Source organism: Humulus lupulus, chromosome 7, assembly GCF_963169125.1.
Source record: "Humulus lupulus chromosome 7, drHumLupu1.1, whole genome shotgun sequence".
NCBI classification, from domain to species: Eukaryota; Viridiplantae; Streptophyta; class Magnoliopsida; order Rosales; family Cannabaceae; genus Humulus; species Humulus lupulus.
This window is the reverse complement of record NC_084799.1, coordinates 36,885,699-36,898,110: the sequence shown is the minus strand read 5'-3', so window position 1 is coordinate 36,898,110 and position 12,412 is coordinate 36,885,699. Positions and strand designations below refer to the sequence as shown.

The following is a 12,412-nucleotide window of genomic DNA, read 5'->3' as shown; positions in this document are numbered from 1 at the left end:
GGGCCATAATTTATTTATTGTGTTATTAAATTATTATATGCATGTTTATGTGAATTATATTATTATATGATGATAAAAGCATGCATATGGGTCCACATTGCATTATAAGGGCATTTTGGTAAATTGGCCCATTGAGGGCGTAATTGTGTATTTTCATCAATGTTGGTGAATTTTGAATAAGACCACATTATAATGTGGATTTTTTCGAGCCATTTAGCATAAGACGATCTTTGAATGCAAGTTATCAGTCTGGTCATAACAGAGTTAATTTCGGGGCTCGAGGTGAGTCTCGGGGTAATTTGAGGATTAGAACATTGCCAGGAATTAAAGGGTAATGGGATGTGATTTATTAGCATTTGAGAATATTTAGATTAACGGGAATTGGATGGCGTTAATTATGATTAACGAGATAGGCTGGAAATGGCGATTTTACCCTTGGTGGCCTTAAGGGGATTTTAAATGACCTAGGGGCAATATTGTCATTTTACCTAAGGATATATTTGAATCAAGGAAAGCTGTAGAATTTTAAACCCAAATCAGAGAACTATTTTTCTTCTCTCCCATACACCATTTCTCTTTGAATTTTTAAGCTCTTTTTGAGGAACCATGCTGGGAACCAAGCCTTAAGGGTTTTGGGTTGTGTTCTACCATTGAAGAGGGTGTGTTACTGAAATTGAGGTGAGTTTTTAACCATTAAAACTCTTGTTCTGTATTCTTATTGAGTTTCAGTTGGGATTTTGGTTTGAAAGTTGAGTTTCGATGGGGTTTTTGGCAAAGGTTACTTGGGTTATAATGCCTAGGTCATGTGAAGATGGTTTTGGGGCTCAATTGGGGGTTTAAATGGAGTTTGGAAGCTTGTTTTTTAGGTTGGGAAAGGAAGAGTCAGAGGAGGGAAGAACCAGGGCAATTATGCCTGGTCCTAGCACTACAGCACCCAAAGGGTGGCGCTACAGCGCTATCAAGGGCAAATTTCCCCTAGTTGTAGCGCTGGGGAGCTAGGCGGGCAGCGCTGTAGCGCAACCCTATTTTCTCTGATGCATATTTTGGGCACTTTTGAGGGGTTTTGGCTCGGGGTTTCAATTCCTAAGGCTCGAGATCGAATCTACTCACCGTTTGGGCATAATTCGGGGTCTCGTGAGTGAGGTTTAGGTCAAGACCCTTTTATTGTTGATTCCATTAATCGAAGATTGTATTTGGTTATGACTAGGTGACCATTAAATAATTAAGGGATCGATCGTTCTCAAGGGTCGTTCTTAACGTATTTCTCGCTCGAACCAGAGGTAAGAAAACTGCACCCCATATGTGACATGCTTGGTTATTTATGAGGCATGTTGAGTGTTTAAATGTGGACATTGATTGCATATCAAATACTTAGAAAATCTTGCTCACTTGTGAATGGCCCTGACTTATTAGTCAGATTTGGCAATGGTGCCGGTATTAACTATGAAGTTATGACTTAATAGTCAAGTTTGGCAGTAGTACCGAGCACTGGTCATATGGCATTGACTTAAGAGTCGAGGATGGTTTTAGCATGCTTAATGAAAGCTGATAAAGATTAGATTTAATTGACATCTACATTGAATGACTCATCATGAGCAATAATGTTGGATCGACCTCAAGTTCGATGAAAACTAAAAGCGCTTGTCTAGTCTAAAGGCTAGTTATGTAGAACCAAAGCCAGAAAGGATAAGGTGACCTACATGTCACATGGCTAGGAGGGTATGGGACCTCCAAGATAGACTTATCAGTCATCTAACCGATATACACTTATCAGTCATCTAACCGATATGGACTTATCAGTCATCTGACCGAGATGGACTTATCAGTCATCTGACCAAGATGAACTTAACATTCATCTGACCGGGATAGACTTATCAATCATCTGACTGAGATGGACTTATTAGTCATCTGATCGGGATGAACTTATCAGTCATTTGACCAGGATAGACTTATCAGTCATCTGACCGAGATAGACTTATCAGTCATCTGACCATGATGGACTTATCAATCATCTGATCGAGATGGACTTATCACTCATCTGACTGAGATGGACTTATTAGTCATCTGACCGAGATAGACTTATTAGTCATCTGACCGAGAGAGACTTATTAGTCATCTACTCAGAGCGCAAGACTTCACAAATATTTATTTGTACCTGCTTCATGCATGAGTAGGGTTATTACTGCTAGGCATGCCTATAATGACTTAGTAACATGTTATTACTTGTTCATGAGCATATTGAGTTTTCTTTCTGGGCTTCGGCTCATGGATGCTATGTGGTGCAGGTAAAGGCAAAAGAAAGTTGGACAATCCTTGAGTTGGAGAGCTTAGGTGGCTATGTGTACATATGCGACTTCTCGTCCACCACAGCTGAGGGTTTAAAGAGGAACTAGGGTTAAATCATGTTTTGCCGCTTAGGTCAACTGGTTGTAAATACTTTGCTGTAATTAACCTTTAAATTATATTTTGGGATCCCAATGTATAAAGTAAAAGTTTTAGTGAAGCATTATATCTTAACTGAAAATTTTAACCATAAATCGCTAATCTTACTTATTTACACGATTATGGCCAAATGACTCGATTAGCGAGATTAATAGTTTTTAAATGCACACCGTAACGGTCCCTGGAGATTAGAGTGTACAAGAAATTCGTTAAGCATCACGGTCCCCAACCATTTAAGTCGAGACCCGCTCAAGTTAGAGGCCTGAGCCTGCTCCCTGCCTACACCAGCGTTGCGGCTCAGAAGCCCTAACCGCCACTTGCTTCTCCTTCGTTCAAGAGAGTCGCGGCGCCCCAAGAGCAGGGTCGCGACTCAACCTACAAACTATATTTTTCACCCATTAATCTAAACCCAAAACCCTTCATAAACCTATCCAAACATAGCCCAATCTCAAAACAAAGTTCCCAAATGATTCAACAGTTCAATATCATTGAAACCCATGCAAGAGCTTGGCCAAAAACCTCATCAAATCTCAAAATTCAGAATTGAGTTTCTAAATTGTGAAACTTTACTAAAACCAAAGAAAATTCACGGAATTCAAGCTAGAAATTGTTACCTCTGGTGCCCTAAGCTAGAAATTGCTTTTTCCCAAGCAATCCCGAGCCTAAACTTGCCTCGACTCCCCTTGATCCAGCCTTTCCTCCTCAAAATTCAAAGAATTTCCTCAAGCAACAAGGGAAAGATAGTAACGTGAGGAAGAGAAAGCTGAGTTGAGTGAACGTGTGTTTGTGAGGTTTACTTAGACTCTAAGTAACCTTAAGAAAATCCCGAGACTCGGGGTACCAAAAACTTCCCCGCGGGCAAAATAGTCAAAACTCCCAGAATTCCCTCCTAATCTCACTAACTCCAAATATATCCTCAAATATTTACTCCCATTACCCAACATCCCAGTAATGTGCTAAATACCCAAAATACCCCTTGACTCACGCTGAGTCGAGTATTGGATCCCGTTGTGACTTTCCCGCTAACTTGCTCCCTAAGATCGCCTCGTGTCGAGTAACCAAAATATATCCACATAATAATGTGGTCTCACACATATATGACATATATGCACATATAATCCAAATATACTCATAACGAGCCAAATTACAAAAAATTTCCTTCTAATAAGAAATGGGCCCACATGCATATTTAATACACTTAAACATGCATATCTAGTCATATTATAATATAACTCAAGTAATCATATAATCACTCACATATATATCAAATATACACATAATTCTCATAAATTTCCATCTTGGCCCCCTAATCAAGGCCTTAAGCCTTATTAGGTAATTTGAGACATTACAACTATCCCCTCCTTACAGGAATTTCGTCCTCGAAATTTTATTTGTACAGCTCGGGATACTAATCCAGCATATCAGATTCTAGTTCCCATGTCGCTCCGTCAACTTTGTTGTCCCTTTATAGTACCTTAACCAAAGGTATAAGTTTGTTCTTCAGAACCTTATCCTTTCTATCTCATATCTGGACTGGTTGTTCCTCATAGGAAAGATCTGCCTAAAGTCTTAGATCCTCATAACTCAACACATGAGTCTCACCTAAAACATGTTTCCTCAACATGGAAATATGACATACATTATATATGGCCAATAGTGTCGAAGGTAAGTATGCCACCTAACCAATCCTCTCTAGGATTTCAAATGGTCCGACAAATCAAGGGCTCAACTTGCCATTTTTTCCCAATTTCTGCATACATTTCCACTGTGAAACTCTAAGCAAGACATAGTCTCCCACTTGGAACTCCACGTTCCTGCGTTTTGAATGAACATAACATTACTGTCTTCTCTGAGAAGCGAGCATCTTAGCTCTTATCTTTTCCATATCCTAAGTGGTCCTATGAACTATATCGGGACCCTGCAAAGCTCATTACACATGCTCTCAGCATGTCCTTCAGTATCTGGATAGTCCTTAAAGACTGACCAACTGTACTACTCATCCTCACTAGTAAAAAGTGAGCTGACTTCATATACTAGTCCATGATGACCCAGACAGAATCATGCTGGCCCACTATCATGGGAAATCCCACCACAAAATCTGTCGTGATGTCTTCCCATTTCCACTCTGGGATACCCAAAGGCTACAGTAGCCCTGCTGGTTTCTAATACTCCGCCTTGACCTGCTAACAAGTCAGGCACTCACGTACTCAGTTACGTCCCTCTTCATCCCATGCCACCATTATAAAATTTTCAGATTCTGGTACATCTTTATGGTGTCTGGATGTAGAGAATAAGGAATTGCATGAGATTCATTCAGAATCTCCCTTCTAATCCCAGCATCCATCGAAAGAAAAATCTGATCCTTATACCTTAATAAACTCATGCCCGCTACTATATAGTCCTTAGCTATTCCAGCTAGGACATCCCCTGTAATCTTTCCCATATGTGGGTCACTCAACCGTTTTCCTTTGATCCTCTCTAAAAGATTAAACTAAAGCTTAATGTTGGCCAACTAGCCAACCAGTAACTCTATTCCAGCTTTAGTCATATTCTTCAACTGACGTGATGCATAGGCAATCACCCTTTCAGTTCTTGGAATTTGTACTCACCCTTATTTGACCACTCCAACTTCTGATTTTTGCATGTCAGTTTTGTCAATGAGGTAATCATCCTTGAGAATACTTCCACTAACACATGTAATACCCTGCCAATCCAAGGAAAATGCTGATCTTTGAGGCGTTCCTTGGCCTTGGCCAATCTCTGACTGAGAGCATACCAAAATATCATTGATGGAGATGATCATAAATTGATTTAAAAATTCCTTGAACCCCTTGTCCATCAAATCCATAAGTGCTACTGGGTATTTGTTGTGATAAATTGAATATTTGATTTTAAATACGCAAGTGCATGTAATCACACAAGTAATATAATGATAAGTAAGTCGTCTCCACAGGGATTAAAAAATAGAAAAATAAGCAAAACAATTACTAAACAACTTATAAGTACTAAAATACAAATGGATTGTTTTTAGGCTAAGAAAAATATTAAAAAGATGGAAATACTGAAATAAAAAACTGAACTGAACAAGAAATTTGAGAGAAATATATGGATTGCAAAATGGACTTGAATGATTGAATTCCCCTATATTAATCATCCTGAACAAATTGCAGACAGATTGCGGCAGCAATATTCTAGCGAAACTCCCAGGTTAACAAGAATTCATTTAAACACTCGTAACACTTTCCCAAATTTTATGACATTAATTCTTCTACCTAATTAAACATATTCCTATGCCAAATTAGATTTAAGAATGCAAATCAAAGTTTAATTCTCAAAAGTTACACAAGTCAAATAATATATCCATATGTTACTTACTAACATAACCTAACCTAGATTATGACTTGTGTCATCCAAGTTCTTCCATTACATTTAATATTTCCAACATTAAACATAATTAAATAACTTGCCATTGCTGGCTAAACAACAAGAAGAAATTAATATAAGCACACTTGAATGAACAAAGGAGATTTTACTAAAATAAAGTGCAAGAAATTGATAGACCATAACATAGGGTTCATCAACAACTTAAGCCACCTAAAAATTAATTCATGGCCGAGTTCATAAACATTAATCCACAATCAAAATAGCTCATAATATTTAGATTTAGAAATCACTAAGAAAATGTAAAAGTGGAGTTTAGAAATAGAAAGAAGACCAAATCCAAAGTGATGCTTGAGTTAGCTTCTTCCTTCTCCTTCTTCTTGCTGATTTTTTGGTTCTCCTTGTTTCTTCCTCTGGTTTTTCTTTCCCAAAATGGTTGCTCCTTCATATTACGGCTAATGCCTTCTTTTATGTATTCTAGGTTTTCTCATTTTTCCCCCAAAAAGTCCAATTTTTCCCTTCCTTAAAAATAGTTTTTTCAAAAATTTCTAGGCATATCCTGCAGTCGCAGGATGTCATTCCTGCGGTCGCAGGAATGCTCTAGAAATGCCAAAACTCTGCTGGAATTGCGGCCGCAAGACACCCTTCCTGCGGTCGCAGGAAGTGCTCTAGAACACTGTTTTCCATCAATTTTTGTCTTTTTGTCAGTTTTTCCACTAAGTTTCCACACCTAAGTCACCTAAGCCCTTCGACACCTGAAAACATAAAAAAAACAAGCGTAAAATAGAACAAAACAAAACAAATACCTAATACTTTACTGAAAAAACACATAGATAAACAAGTCTAACACTCGTTTATCACTACCTTTAACCCATTAGCTATTAAAAACTACAAAAATAATTAAACTTAAGTGAGATCATAAAAACACCAAAGTTAGCTACAAAAGCTAAAAATAAACTAACACCACCCACGATTTTTCCACAATTATAAGTTCAAAAGCACATAAAATAGCTCTTTATTCAAGAGTTATCACACACCCAAACTTACGACATTACTCATCCTCGAGTGATGAGTCTAAAAACAAAATACAAATAACAAAAGCCACAAAAGGCACAAGCTAAATAACCAAAAGACAAGGAAATAAAAAAGACAAATCACGATAACAGCGGACAAACTTTGCTATGCCAATGGTAAAAAAAAGGGAAGGCCCTTGGGAAATTTTATTTTGAATAAGAGAAGCTGAAATTCAATCTTTCACAAGTTTTAAACTAAATTCTTCAAGCGTTAATGTTGCTGCCAAATTATGAATCAAGTGTTTCACCCTTTAGTGCATGCATAGCTTTTCCTAAACAATTTCAATCACCAAAAAGTCAAGCTAGACCTTGGTCCTCAAACTTAAATAATGTGTCCATAAGTTACTTAGTGATTCCCTCTCCACTAATGTAGACAAACACCACACCAAAGATCAATAGGACTTTATGAAGCTTGTAATAATAGGCTAGGGTGAAGGTAGGATAAAATAGATAAATTTTGGCTCAAATCAACCTAAACACCTCAATATTTCTAGGACCTAATTACATAAATGCACACATTAATTTCTCCCAAAGAAAACCCCAGAACACAATATAAATCTTGCCACTAGCCTTTATTGCTAACATACAAAGACAAGGACAAAAACTAAACAACTTTTTCTTTTATTAGAAGAATTACACCGCCAAACTTATTTACAAACATACACACTTTTTGCTTTTTTTTTTTTTTTTAAATGCTTTGATGCAAGGGGGTGCACTCTTTGATTTTTTTTTCTTCTTTATTTTTTTTAGAATGAAAATTAACAATTAGATGGCAAAAGAAAAAGAAATTTGAGAACACACTCTCCCCCCAAACTTAAAATCAACATTGTCCCCAATGGTGAAAACAAGCAAAAGAAGAAAAGGAAAACGCTCACACAATTTTCTCTCTCACAATCAATTCCTCTCAACCCCCCAAAATGAACAACAAATAAATCCTATAAAGATCAAGGTGCTAAAATGGTGCGGTGAAAAGAGGGGTTTATATATACATATATAAAGCTAGGCTAATGAGTGGCTAAGAAAGAAAAGTGACACTTAAGCTCAATGGGGTGATTAGGGATAACAATGCATACAAGGTAGGCTTCAAAGGATCAAACAGTCCAAAGATGGCCTAAATAATTTCATCGGTGTGGTGTTGTCTAGGATTTCGCCTTAAGGAAAATCACTAAGTAATTCTAGAAACTTAAGCTCTAACAAGAAACTAGCTCTTTCTAGGGTCTCAAAATTGTTTAATCAAGCTATGCACATACTAAAAAGAGAAACACTCTCATCAACCAATTGCAAGCAACATTCACACCCAAAGAATTTATTTTAAAATTTAAGAAAGAAAGACATTCAGCTACAACTCAGATTGATTATATATATATATATTTTTTAAAGTTTGCAAAGTCGTCATCAAGCCCCCTAGTTAAACACTAACAAAAGCAAAGATAAACACAAACTAAAAACACAACAAAGATAACTATACCAACAAAGTACCTTCCTAGCAACAAAACACAAGGCAAATTACTCAAATTGTGGTGCTCACTACACAAAATTCACCAAAGAAACATAACTAAGTTCAACACAGAGCACCCAACACAAAAAACACAAAATTCATTATCAACACTTGAGAACAAAGTATAACATAACACAAAAAATTTCCAATAAGTAAGAATTACACCTAAAACAGAGAATACAAAGAAACAGACATAAACAAAATTAAATTGGGGAGTACAGTTCAAAATTTCTCATTCAACGAATATGTAGGCTTTGCTCAAAGGATGCGCAGCTGGGTCACTCAGTGCTAGGGTAAGGCTGGGAGACGCCTAGGCTCGAACTGGGGGTGCGGCTGTGAGGTGCGGAAGGTGATGGCTAGGAAAGCCAACTTTTGTATGGCGTGTGACCTACTTAGCGCCAAGGTGCCGCGACTTGGAGTTGCGGCTGACCAAATGGGAAAATGGGCCTTCGGTGGCGTGGGGTCGTGGTTTGGTGATGGGAGGCTTGCTCACTATCTCTCTTGTCGTCGAGTGGTCGTGGGCTGAAAGGGTCGAAGGGTCGAAGGGGTCTGGTGGTGGTGTGCTTGGGTCCCCACAAGGCAATGGGTCTCCGTAGAGGCAATTTTAATGATAAGATTTTGCTTCTCGTTGGTGTTCGTGGGCTGAAGGTTGAATGACGGTGATGATGATGGAATGGGCCGTGTGAAGGGGGCTGTGGATGGTGAGGTTCAGGGACCTGGGTGGCAGTGAGGGTGATGGAAAGAATGAAGGTGATTTGAGCAGAGGGTGAAGGGATTGGAAAAAGAAAATGGGTTAGGATAATAGATATACATATACATATATGCTCTATATAATATATATTTTACTGATAATATATATACATATATATATTTTTCGTATTTGTTATAGAATATATATATTTCGTGTAATATATATTATATATATTTGTATATATAAATGTAGTAATATATATATTGTATGTTTTTTGTATATATAAATATATAGTATTATATATAAATATATGTTTTTATAATGAACCCACAACCCAGAACTTTTGCCTAACCAGATTGCCACCATTTTGCCAAAGTTTTGCTTTAGCAACCCATATTTAACGTAACTCCCTTTTTTTCAGAAATATTTGCCTGTAGTTTGCTGAAGCAAAACTTTCACAAAACCATCAGACCCCCAAAGTTACTACCAAAACACCATTTGCTTACTTTCTTGACACCTGAAACACCAAAATACACATAAAACCACTCCAAAAACATCACAATAACATGGAATTAAAATTCTAAAAATTAAAACTGAAAATAAAAATAATTAAAAACACATATATATTTATACATATATTTTTTTGTGTTTTCTTTTCTTTTATTGATTGATTTTTTTCATTTTTTTTCAGTGCATTTTTATTATTCTTTCTTTGAGTTGCTTTACAAATGAATCTTCCAAAAACCATAGCAACCCAAACTTCATTTTTTTTCTTAGGATCTTTCAAAGAAACTGAGGTTTGGTATTGCTCAACCTCACTTCCCCCAAACTTTGCTACTTTCCTTGTTACCTTAAATGCTCTTCTCAAATGCTCATCATATAATTCCACTACACCATTGGGAAACACCTTGCTCACTAAGAGCCCACCATCACACCTTGATTTCACTAGAGAGTTTGAGAAAAACACTTTATTCCCAACTTCCAAAATTTGTGATTGGGGCTTTCTACTATGTTTCTTTTTCTTCGGTAGCTTTGGAGAATGAGATGGTTCTTCTTCCTTACTTATCCATGGCTCCCCACCTTTCTAAATTTCTTCAAAAGAGACCTTTTTCTTGACTCCATTGCTATACTTTCCATGCATCTTTTCAATTAACTTGAAGTTAGAAGCACTTATGGCCAAACAAGCTTCAACATCATTAGGAAAGCGTATACGATTATAAACCTTGAATGTGACTTGTTCATCTTGAACTCAAATGGTGAGCTCTCCTTTTTCAACATCTATAAACGTCCTCCCAGTGGCAAGAAATGGTCTCCCCAAAATGATCGGTACATCTTTATCTTCCTCATAGTCAAGAATATTGAAATTCGCCGGAAAAATGAACTTGTCAACTTTTACTAGGACGTCTTCATTCTTTCCCTTCGGATGCACCATAGAACGGTCAGCCAATTGCAAGGTGAGTGTAGTTGGCCTTGCTTCTCCAATTCCCAACTTCTTAAAAATGGACATGGGCATCAAATTAATACTAGCTCCAAAATCACAAAGAGTTTTACCAACTTCTCGTCCCCCAATAGAAATTTGAATTGTGAAGCTGCCCGAATCTTTCAATTTAGGAGGAATTTTATTTTTCAATATAGCACTACAACCTTCAGTCAAAGCCACCGTTTCAAATTCTCCAAGCCTCCTCTTCTTAGTTAAAATATCCTTCAAAACTTCATATAGTTAGGCATTTTCTCCAAAGCTTCCACCAACGGTATATTGATGTGAAGTTGTTTCAAAACATCCAAAAATCATCCGAATTGACCATCTTGTTGATGATTTTGAAAACGTTGAGGAAATGGTGGAGGTGGCTTGCTCATAGGCTTCTTTGTTGCATTTTGCTGAGGAATTGCTGCAACAATTGCTTCAGGATCAGCATTTGACATTTTCGAACTCACAACGTTTTCTTCCTTTTCCACACTACTTTGGATTGAAGTGGGCTCGCTGTTTCTCTTAGGGTTATCCTCATTCAACTCCAGATTTTTACCATTCCTCAAAGTGATCGCCTTGCAATGCTCCTTACCATCTCTCCTTGGATTTTCAGTATCACTAGGCAAGGTGCCTTGTGGTCTATTCCTTAGCTCATTAGCTAGCTGCCCTAATTGAATCTCTACGATCCTCAAGGATGCCGCTTGGATCTGAATCATAGCATCATTCTTGGCCATATATTCCTTCATTAAACACTCCAAAGAGCTGGATTGAGACACTCGAGGAGGGGGTGGTTTAGCTCTTGGTTGTTGTTCAGAAAACCCCTGTGGATATGTAGGCTTGTTTTGCATTGGTGCTCCACTTGAACTAGCTCCTTGACCTCCCCCCCCCCCCCCCCCAATGAGAAGTTTGGATGCTGCCTCCACCCCAGATTATAAGAGTTCGAATATGGGTTATTACGGTTGGCATTTTGATTTCCCACATAGAAAACTGAAGCTGGATTCGAAGGACAATGCTCAAATGTGTGCCCATCTCCACAATAAACACAAGATACATTGGCAACTTGTCCCATAGCAGCTGGTTGTACCATTCCCCCCAAACTCATATTCTTGAGAAGGTTAGTCATCGATGAAAATTGAGTTGTTAAAGATGTCAATGCATCCACTTCAAGAATACCAGCCACTTTTCGACTTGTTGAGGCTCTAACATTGGACCATTGATAATTGTTGCTAGCTATCCTCTCCAAAATCTCATAGGCTTCATTATAGGACTTAGAGAGAATAGCCCCATTAGTTGAAGCATCTAACACCATACAAGTGGAAGAATTGAGCCCATTGTAGAAAGTTTCCATTTGTATACAATGCGGGATCCCATGGTGTGGGCACTTTCTCAATAACTCCTTAAATCTCTCCCAAGCTTCACAAAATGATTCATCTTCCAGTTCCTCAAATGACATAATTTAATTGCGAAACTTGGCATTTTTGGTAGGAGGGAAGTACTTCATCAAGAATTTTTTTAGCCAATTCATTCCATGTATTCACCGAGTCGGGAGGAAGGGTGTTAAGCCAAGCTCTAGCTCGATCCCTCAAAGAGAAAGGGAATAATTTCAACCTTAGGGCCTCGTCACACATTCCTTGTAGCTTGAAAGAATCGCTCACCTCTAAAAATGAACGAAGATGAAGATGAGGATCCTCAGTAGGCAGCCCACTAAATTGACCCACTGTTTGCAACATTTGGAACATCACGAGCTTTAACTCGAATTGGGGTGCTTGGATTTTAGGCCTAACAATGCCCGGATTGAGCTCATTAAACATGGGGGCAGCTTACTACCTTATGGCTCTCTCTCTATCATCAGCCATAGC

The 12,412-nt window shown here is 37.9% G+C and overlaps 1 non-coding gene across 1 annotated transcript; it reads left to right on the top strand.

Annotated features, from left to right (window-relative positions):
* The first annotated feature begins 11,917 nt into the window (after nt 1–11,917).
* On the top strand, nt 11,918–12,024 carry LOC133792879 (small nucleolar RNA R71). Its single transcript, XR_009874350.1, has one exon. It is a non-coding gene; the product is annotated as a small nucleolar RNA R71 (small nucleolar RNA).
* Nucleotides 12,025–12,412: the final 388 nt, after the last annotated feature.